The 10,603-nt window shown below is 42.2% G+C and overlaps 1 long non-coding RNA gene across 6 annotated transcripts in view; it reads right to left on the bottom strand.

Moving 5' to 3' along the window:
* LOC149129289 (uncharacterized) overlaps positions 1–10,603 on the bottom strand; it is a 100,281-nt gene that overhangs the window by 82,180 nt on the left and 7,498 nt on the right. The window lies entirely within an intron of this gene.

The following is a 10,603-nucleotide window of genomic DNA, read 5'->3' as shown; positions in this document are numbered from 1 at the left end:
ATAGATATATTTATACATTGACAGATAGACAGACAGACAGACAGACAGACAGACTGAGTTTCTTATTTAAAAGCAATTTCCAAAGTCTTCTCCTTTCTTTGGTGGGGTGGAGGGTGTATCAGATTTCTTTTCATGCAGTCTTCTCGTCTTCCCAAGTCTTCATGGGTGTGTTGCATACCCACACACACACACACATGCACACGCAGCTGTTTGCACACACTCATACATATATGCACACACATTGATGCATATACACATGAATAGAAATTGCAAAAGGTCAAAATAATAAACAAATTAAATACACGAAAAGGAAAAAAAAAAAACTGGTTGTTGTGCATTATTAAATGAAATGATTAATACTTGTTGAATAGAAGAAACATCAGGTGAGATTTTATTTGAAATGATCAGTTTTGGGTCAGGCCACAATGACGCCTGTGTCTATGTCTAAGTAAAAGTGTGTGTGTGTGTGCAGATGTGCTTGGGCACACATTTACTTGTACAGAAAGACTGACGTCACTGTGATCTAACCCGAAAACAATCATTTGAAATAAAACTCACCTGATGTTTTCTCTCTTCAAAAAGATTTAGTCATTTAGTCACTCAATAAAGCACAACCTATTTTCTCTGTTTATGTGTTTGCTTTTGCAAGATTCTTCATGCTTCTGCCCCAGTCAACCGAAAACAGGTAGACACCCTACCATCACCCCATGGCCAAGAATACCCTTATGGACAGATGGAAAAGGTGGATCAGAGGCATAAGGACTCCAGAAAACTATGACCAGGTGAGAAAATGTTACATGATAGTTGCTAGTACCAAAGTTATTCTAAAGTATCAAATGTTTGAGTTCAATGAAAAAATATATGCCTAGGAAGAGGGCATGTGGCCAACCTCTTTATGGTATGGTGGGATAAGAGATTCCAAGAACGCTCTGCAGAGAACTCCATAATCCTAACCATGTATTCTCGCTATGTTAATGATTTCAAGAAAGTAGTAAAAACACTTCCACAAGATAACATCTATGAACTAGAAGCAAGCACCATGAAGAGCATCCAGCAAATAGCTAATCCCATCTAACAGGGTGTTAACGAACAATAGATGACCCTAATAAGCACCCCAACTACAAACTACATGTTTTGGACACTCAACTGTAGATGGAAACTAGAAATAGCAAAGTTCAGATTCTCCATTCATACTATGCCAAACCCATGGCCTCCAGATCCCTGTGCCACAGAATACAACAAATGTGGATGATACTAAGTTCAATATCCTGATATCGGACTTGATAAGGGTTATGAGAAAGGAGTCCTAAATGTGTGACCCAACGGAATTGAAGAGACACATACAGTACTTCATCTACTGCTTGCAGTTCTCCAGGGACAGTCAAAGAGAAAGGATCAGGGTGGACAAAGGAGCCGTGACAAAACTCAAGACCATCATAGAGAATGATGCAAATGGGATCTGCCTGCTAGACAAGAGTAAATCATGGCATAGTATAGAAGGGACGAAGAGGAAGATAGGGAAGGCCAGCTCATGGTATGATGGCCAAACGTACCAAAACATCATGTTCATCAATGCTAGCCTTGGAGGAGAACTAACATATTAATTTAGAAAAACCTCGGGTAAATTGAATCCACTGACTGAAGCAGGAAGAAAGGCCAGGAACTGCCATAAAATCCATTCGAAAGAACTCTCTGTACTGACAGGAACTGTATATTGTGTAGGTTATGACCAGATATAAACAGCAAAACTAGGAATACAATTTATAGTGGTGTACAGAGGGATGGTGCAGAATCATGATAAGAATATAAAGAATGTGGTTGTCCAACTGTTTCCACCAATGTCCAGCCCCATTTGAACTGGTGATGCTAGTGCTTGACTATGTCGTATGATGGTGCATCGTCACCATAAACTTCTTTCATCTCATCAAAAGTCTCATTTGGTGTACGACCTTTCAAGTATAAAGAACCTGATCATTGATCTGCATTCAACTGCCTCCATTATAACTGCTTAGTGCACTTCAGCAGCCAAAAAAGACAAACGAATTCTAGTGGAAAGCTGCAATTTACAATGTGACGTGTAGAGACATGTAGGATTCTACCTGTACAAGTTCTGTTTCCTGCAATAACTGGAAGTGGGTGGGTGATAGGACATCGTTAATGAACACCCCTCATTTTTTTGTTAAGCCTTGTAGTTGTTCCATCGATCCCTCCATGTAGCACCTTCTTTCTCACTCCCTCATTATATGTCCTCCTCCCTCTCTCATTCTACTCTCTTTGTCTCTCTCTTTCATCTCCTATGTTTAATGTCAGAGGGAGATTTGGACGTTATTTCTAACAAGCTGAGTCACACTATAGATATTTCCTTCAGACATTACCCAGTATAATGTGTGATTTAAAGGGATTTGACTGCTATTTCTACAAGAGAAAATATCAATACAACTATATATACAGATATACAAGAAGCGACTCCCTGTCCTCAAAACGAATAGATTTTTTTCCTGACTTATGGAGAAAGCCAGAAATGTTAAGGGGAGGGGTTAAATCAACATTTACTAAAAGTGATCTAGCTACTAGACAGAGATCCTGTATGACCTTATAGGAAAGTGGGTTATCCATCATTAGATGTATACCTGACTTTCCTATATAATATTAAGAATATAACGGAATGCTGAACTCCGGACTATCAACCTAAACAACATTTATTCAGGTGGTAAATATATATATCTTTAGCTCTTGTTTATTGTTACAGCTTCTGTGTGTGTGAGCATAGTTGTTGAGACATTGTTATGTAGATGTAAGCGAGCTGTCGAGTGTAACTCCGAAAGATGGAGAGTGACAGCTAAACACGTCCATGCTCTATTGCTGGCCAGCAAGAAAGAGACTGTCTCCAGGTTGGAATGTTGGAGACACTGCTTGACACGTCCATGCTCATGGCCGGCCGACCGAGAAAGAGATAGAATAGAAGCGGGAACGCTTGGTTGTTTAATTCCACGCATGCGCACGGCGTTACTACAGGGCTACCTTGCCAGTGCGGAAACGCACGATAATATGAAATCTGTTAGAACGCCTGAGGCAGGATGGCCACTGAAAACCACCCACAAGATGTAGCACAAAACACACACAAAGAAAAATGAAAGAAATGAAATGTACACTCGTGTGATACATGCATGCAATGTACAAATGAAATGACAATGACAAAACAACCATGATGACAACTGTCCAGGAAACTGGAATCACGCAATGTAAAAGTCTGATTGTTTGTTTTCCCTGAGGGTTCTTTCCCTCTTTACACACCATAAAAAATTCTAATCATGCCACATATTTCCCATACTACTGATCTTTATGCACAGATTCCAAAATTCCAGTCTTATGGAACATATAAAAAGTATTTTGCTCATGGAGCTCTAAAATGTGGGAATTAAGGTCCCTATTGGGGGTAGGTGTGTTAATGTCAACCAGAGAAATTGAATTGTTGGGAATGTTTTTAACTTGGGTCTTATAGTATTGCTCCTGAACATCTGCCACATATAAAAACTAACTTCCTAGTTAACCTACCTTTGATATTGCTGCACATCTTATGTGTCCATAGCTTCCACTGGGTACATCTTAAGTTTCTACCTACGCCTTTTCTACAGATCGAGCAGCGCCATCTACCTGAAGGGCTTTGTGGTTTTGTCTACCTTCCTACTTATTAGGACTTTGGTTTTAGCTAGGTTGACTCTAAGGCCCTTCGATTCTAATCCTTGCTTCCACACCTGAAACTTCTCCTCTAGTTCTGATAGTGACCCAGCAATTAGTGCAAGGTCATCAGCATAGAGGAGCTCCCACGGGCATCCTTCTCTTTCTTCATATATGTTTGCTAAAGTCTTGCTGTTGTTTCTAGCATATCAAGTGCTGCAGTTAAATGGACCTGTTGTTCATTTGTTGAAAGACAGCCATAGAATTTATAAACTGCAATTAATTTCAGTAGGCTGGAGGGGCATTTGGCTGCTGTTTCTAACAGATCTAGCTCTCATGTACAATTCAACTGTCACTGGTCACATACATAAATATGTATAAAGTTATGTTAAGACACTATGGTGTTATTGGAAGGGGATTTGGCTGCTATTTCTAACAGATCCTACATTCATTAACCTTTTATACATCATGAATTTAATTTTCTTTTCTGGGTCTTGATGGTTGTGGTGGTGACTGTGGTAGTGGTGTGTGTGTGTGTGTGTGTGTGTATGCTTGTGAGTGTGATATTGTTGGTGTTGTTGTTGCTGTCATGTCATTTCCCCCAAGCTTGTTGATCAAGTCAGTGAATGCCAGCTAGAAATTTATTGCTCCACATGTGATTTGGGTGAGGTTTAGCTACTTTCTCTAATAGTCCATGCTAGTGGTGGTGAACGGATATGTTCATCTAAGTTAAATGAACGGATATGTTCATCTAAGGATACACTATTTTAGGTAGTTTATAGTAGATTTCTAATTCTCAAGTGAAATTAATTGTTGGTTTTTTGTAAACTTAATTTTTTAAAAGCCTAGCAAGGGAGAAGGGCCCTGCCAATGGCCCTTTATTTTTCCAGGGTCTGTGAGAGTGGTGAATGGAAGAAAGACATTCTCAAAACAAGAGACCTAACATGAATGCATACAACAGAGAAATCCTCTGCTAAAAGCATCCCAAGGGCCAGGTGATGGTGTTGAAAAAGGTGATAGATTAAGTCTGCAACCCAGGGAGGCAACAAAAAAGATTTGAACTCAGATCACAAAACAACCACATTACATACCCAAGATGCAGATAAGATAGAGATTTTTTATTTATTTACGGCCTCAAACATCTCATAATACCTTGCGCTTTAGTTTTGCCCCCTATTATTTATCTTGTTTCTCTCCATGAAATTCAATTGAATTCAGTTGTTGTTTTAAATTCATGCTTATTCATTTTCTAAGCTTCCTAAATTCATGCTACGTTATATTCTAATCACCCAGAATTCATTGCTCTTTTAAAAAATTACGATTTATGCATTGTTGTCTCTCAAATATTTAAAATCTACAATTAAGAGCCCTATCTACTCGCTGGCGGTACCTACCCACCACTACCCATTTTCCTTTATTCAAAAATTCTTATCGCTCCTTAAAATTATGGCTTTTAAGTGTTGATTTCTCAGCCCAAGAATTACAGCGTGATGTGCTGCTTGACTGGTCCCCCCCCTCTCTCTCTCTCTCTCTTTATATATATATATGATGATGATGATGATGATCTTTTCTCCCGCCATGCCTCTGTCTACCCCTCCATCCTCTCTCTCCTTCGTAGTTTTCCTTAAGGTCTTCAGGTTCTGGCTATATATAAATGAGAAACCCATTCTAAATTATCTCGCTGACATACTACGACGAAATACCCAAGATGCAGATAAGATAGAGATTTTTTTATTTATTTACGGCCTCAAACATCTCATAATACCTTGCGCTTTAGTTTTGCCCCCTATTATTTATCTTGTTTCTCTCCATGAAATTCAATTGAATTCAGTTGTTGTCTTAAATTCATGCTTATTCATTTTCTAAGCTTCCTAAATTCATGCTACGTTATATTCTAATCACCCAGAATTCATTGCTCTTTTAAAAAATTACGATTTATGCATTGTTGTCTCTCAAATATTTAAAATCTACAATTAAGAGCCCTATCTACTCGCTGGCGGTACCTACCCACCACTACCCATTTTCCTTTATTCAAAAATTCTTATCGCTCCTTAAAATTATGGCTTTTAAGTGTTGATTTCTCAGCCCAAGAATTACAGCGTGATGTGCTGCTTGACTGGTCCCCCCTCTCTCTCTCTCTCTCTCTTTATATATATATATGATGATGATGATGATGATCTTTTCTCCCGCCATGCCTCTGTCTACCCCTCCATCCTCTCTCTCCTTCGTAGTTTTCCTTAAGGTCTTCAGGTTCTGGCTATATATAAATGAGAAACCCATTCTAAATTATCTCGCTGACATACTACGACGAAATACCCAAGATGCAGATAAGATAGAGATTTTTTTATTTATTTACGGCCTCAAACATCTCATAATACCTTGCGCTTTAGTTTTGCCCCCTATTATTTATCTTGTTTCTCTCCATGAAATTCAATTGAATTCAGTTGTTGTCTTATATTCATGCTTATTCATTTTCTAAGCTTCCTAAATTCATGCTACGTTATATTCTAATCACCCAGAATTCATTGCTCTTTTAAAAAATTACGATTTATGCATTGTTGTCTCTCAAATATTTAAAATCTACAATTAAGAGCCCTATCTACTCGCTGGCGGTAACCCGCCCTCCCACCCCCTCCACCGGAAGTTCATTCCTCTGTCATCCCACCCCCTCCACCGGAAGTTCATTCCTCTGTCATCCCACCCCCTCCATCGGAAGTTCATTCCTCTGTCATCCCACCCCCTCCACCGGAAGTTCATTCCTCTGCCATCCCACCCCCTCCACCGGAAGTTCATTTCTCTGTCATCCCACCCCCTCCACCGGAAGTTCATTCCTCTGTCATCCCGCCCCCTCCACCGGAAGTTCATTCCTCTGTCATCCTGTCAACCTCGGCTGTCTCCCGGAACCCATCTAGTGGCCTTGGCCATCCTCTCCCCTACCTTTGGGTAGCGCATTAAGGTTGAGAAATGTTTGCAGGTTGTAGGTACTGTTTTGCTTATGAATTCTTCCAATTGCAAGTTTTCTTTTCAGGTACACGACACTGCTTTTCCCCTTCCCAGGCTACAGGCCCACACCCCCAACACCCATACTGTTAGGATTGGCACTCTCAACGTCGGTACGCTGAAAGGTAGATCTGGTGAAATTGTTGAGATGCTTGAACGGAGACGCGTAGATATGTGCTGCATCCAGGAAGTAAGATGGAGAGGAGGTTCTGCAAGGTTCCTCACAGGCAAAGAACACAGGTACAAGATTTTCTGGGCAGGGAACACTGACGGGGTCGGGGGCGTAGGAATACTTCTAGCGGAGAAATGGGTGGATAAGGTAATCGAGGTCGTTAGAGTAAGTGACAGAGTACTTAAGATCAGACTAGTGCTTCATCATAGATTAGCTACTGTCATCTCAGCCTATGCACCTCAACCTGGGCTACCAGATGGTCTGAAAGACCAATTCTATGACACCCTCTTGCAAACTACCTCGTCGACGAGTGACAGGGACCTTCTCTTTGTGGCTGGAGACTTCAACGGTCATGTCGGACGTCGTGCTGGGGGCTTCCATGGCATACATGGAGGCTATGGCTTCGGTTCCCGCAACGAGGAGGGAACCAGACTGCTGGAGTTCTGTGATGCAACCAATCTTATGGTCTGCAATACCAACTTCAGGAAACCTGCCAGTCACCTAGTCACCTACCGCTCCGGCAGACACTCTAGCCAAATCGACTACATCCTCGCCAGAAATAGGGAAAGAGGGCGGCTTATAAATGCCAAAACCTACCCTGGCGAAGAATGTACCCCACAACATAGATTAGTAGTTAGCGACTTTGGGATTAAGGCAAAATGGGTGCCCAGAATTAGACAGGCTTGGAGAAGAAGGGTGTGGAAGCTTAAAGACCCTGCAAACGGACAGAGACTTAGAGACAAGTTACTTGAAGCATTTAACGAAATAGAAGGGGATATAGCATCATACAACGTGGAAGACAATTGGAGATTTCTGCGGGACAACCTGTTGAAAGCCACCGACCAGATTTGTGGGTGGTGTAAGGTCCCCTCCCGACCCAGAGTAACGTGGTGGTGGAACAAGGAGGTAGACAGGGCTATTAGACAAAAGAAACAAGCTTGGAAGGACTGGAAGAACGGTGGTAGCAGGGAATTGTACCAATGTGCCAGAAGAGAGGCTAGGCGACAGGTTTATTTAGCCAGAGGGGAAGCAGATAAGGAAAGATTTGCCAATGTTCTGCGCCGTGAGGACCAAAGACTCGAGGTATTTCGTGTTGCAAGACAGTGTAGGAGAGAGAATAGTGATGTTGTAGGAGAGAAATGTGTTCGCATGGATGATGGTACGCTTGCATTAAATGAGGATGCAAAGAAAGAGGTCTGGAGATGCCACTACGATAGATTGCTTAATAAAGAGAATGAATGGGAGAAAGAGAGCCTGCCTTATGTCGACCCAATAGAGGGACCAGCTATCCGAGTTTATAGTACCAGGGTAGATAAAGCAATTAAGAGTATGAAGACCGGGAAAGCCCCCGGCCCATCAGGAATCACTGCAGAGATGCTCAAAATATCTGGCAGTGTTGGCTATAGCCTAGTCACCCGTATTACGAACCAGGTGATACACGAAGGAGTCATACCCTATGACTGGTGTAGCAGCATCATAGTCAACTGCTACAAAGGTAAAGGGGACGCTTTAGATACAAATAATTACAGAGGCATCAAGCTGTTAGATCAGGTTATGAAAGTTACAGAGAGGGTCATAGCCCAACTAATTAGGGAGCGAATCAATTTAGATGAGATGCAGTTTGGGTTCGTGCCAGGTAAAAGCACTACTGATGCCTTATTTCTAGTGAGACAGTTGCAAGAGAAATACCTAGCTAAGGATAAACCTCTGTACCTGGCTTTCGTTGACATGGAGAAAGCCTTTGACAGGGTCCCCCGATCCCTTATCTGGTGGTCAATGAGGAAACTTGGGATAGAAGAATGGTTAGTGAGAGCTGTGCGAGCCATGTACAGAGATGCTGCCAGTAAGGTGAGGGTTGGAAATGAGTACAGCAATGAATTCCGGGTAGAGGTAGGGGTCCACCAAGGTTCCGTCCTCAGCCCCCTATTATTTACCATAGTCCTCCAGGCAATCACAGAGGAGTTCAAGACAGGTTGCCCCTGGGAGCTCCTCTATGCTGATGACCTTGCCCTAATTGCGGAGTCACTATCAGAACTAGAGGAGAAGTTTCAGGTGTGGAAGCAAGGTCTAGAATTGAAGGGCCTTAGAGTCAACCTAGCTAAAACCAAAATCCTAATAAGTAGGAAGGTAGATAAAACACAAACCCCTTCAGGTAGATGGCCCTGCTCAGTATGTAGAAAAGGAGTAGGTAGTAACTCTATAAGATGTACCCGGTGCAAGCTATGGACACATAAGAGGTGCAGCAACATCAAAGGCAGGTTAACTAGCAAGTTAGTTTTTGTTTGTGGCAGATGTTCAGGTGCAATAAAGACTGCAAACAAACAGGAAACAACTTCTATCTCATTCCAGGGTGAAAAACTAGAGGTAGTCGATAGCTTCCGCTATCTGGGCGACCAAGTTAGTAGTGGGGGTGGGTGCGCTGAAAGTGTAGCTGCTAGAATAAGAATAGCCTGGGCAAAGTTTAGAGAGCTCTTACCCCTGCTGGCGACAAAGGGACTCTCACTCAGAGTAAAAGGCAGACTGTATGACGCATGCGTACGAACAACCATGCTACATGGCAGTGAAACATGGGCTGTAACTGCTGAGGACATACGTAAGCTCGCAAGGAATGAAGCCAGTATGCTCCGTTGGATGTGTAATGTCAATGTGAATACCCGTCAGAGTGTAAGTATCTTGAGAGAAAAGCTGAACATTAGAAGCATCAGTTGTGGCGTGCAAGAGAGACGATTGCGCTGGTATGGACATGTGGTGAGAATGGAGGAGGATAGCTGCGTGAAAAAGTGCCACACCCTAACAGTTGAGGGAACCCGTGGAAGAGGTAGGCCCAGGAAGACCTGGGCTGAGGTGGTGAGGCAAGACCTTCGTACATTGGGCCTCACCGAGGCGATGACTACGGACCGAGACCTTTGGAAATGGGCTGTGCGTGAGAAGACCCGGCAAGCCAAGTAAGATCGTTGCCAGTGCCCCTGGACTGGTTCTTGTGCGGGTGGCACATGAGATGCACCATTTTGAGCGTGGCCGTTGCCAGTACCGCCTGACTGGCTCCTGTAGGATTTTCGAGCGAGATCGTTGCCAGTGCCCCTGGACTGGCTTGTGCGGGTGGCACATAAAAGACACCATTTCGAGCTTGGCCGTTTTCGTGCGGGTGACACGTAAAAGCACCCACTACACTCTCTGAGTGGTTGGCGTTAGGAAGGGCATCCAGCTGTAGAAACTCTGCCAAATCAGACTGGAGCCTGGTGTTGCCATCCGGTTTCACCAGTCCTCAGTCAAATCGTCCAACCCATGCTAGCATGGAAAGCGGACGTTAAACGATGATGATGATGATGATGATGAAGAAATCTTGTCAAAAATATAATTCCATCAGACCACCACCTCAGACGGGCATTTTAACTATCGACCCTTGCATAATAAAAATCAAAATTAATCTCGGCATGATTTGAACTCAGCAGACAAAGACTCAGTATAAATACCACAAGGTATTAAGTCCAACGTTCTAACGACTCTACTAATTAATCTTTTTCTTCTTTCAATCAATCAAATTCTTTAAACTGATTTTTTAAAATTTTAATATTAAACTTTGAATATAAATGAAATTGTTCTGGTGATTTCATTTCTATTTTATATCTTGAAGCAAACAAGAAGAATTGTTTAAATATTAAACAATTTGGTGACAACATATATTTTCTCTCTCAGCACATCTTTATCCTACATCAACCTTTTTAATGTGCAATGCATTAAATATGTTTTCTC

Source organism: Octopus bimaculoides, unplaced genomic scaffold (assembly GCF_046866305.1).
Source record: "Octopus bimaculoides isolate indiv1 unplaced genomic scaffold, ASM4686630v1 contig76, whole genome shotgun sequence".
NCBI classification, from domain to species: domain Eukaryota; kingdom Metazoa; phylum Mollusca; class Cephalopoda; order Octopoda; family Octopodidae; genus Octopus; species Octopus bimaculoides.
The sequence above is the reverse complement of the archived record's forward strand: the minus strand, read 5'-3'. Positions and strand labels throughout refer to the sequence as shown.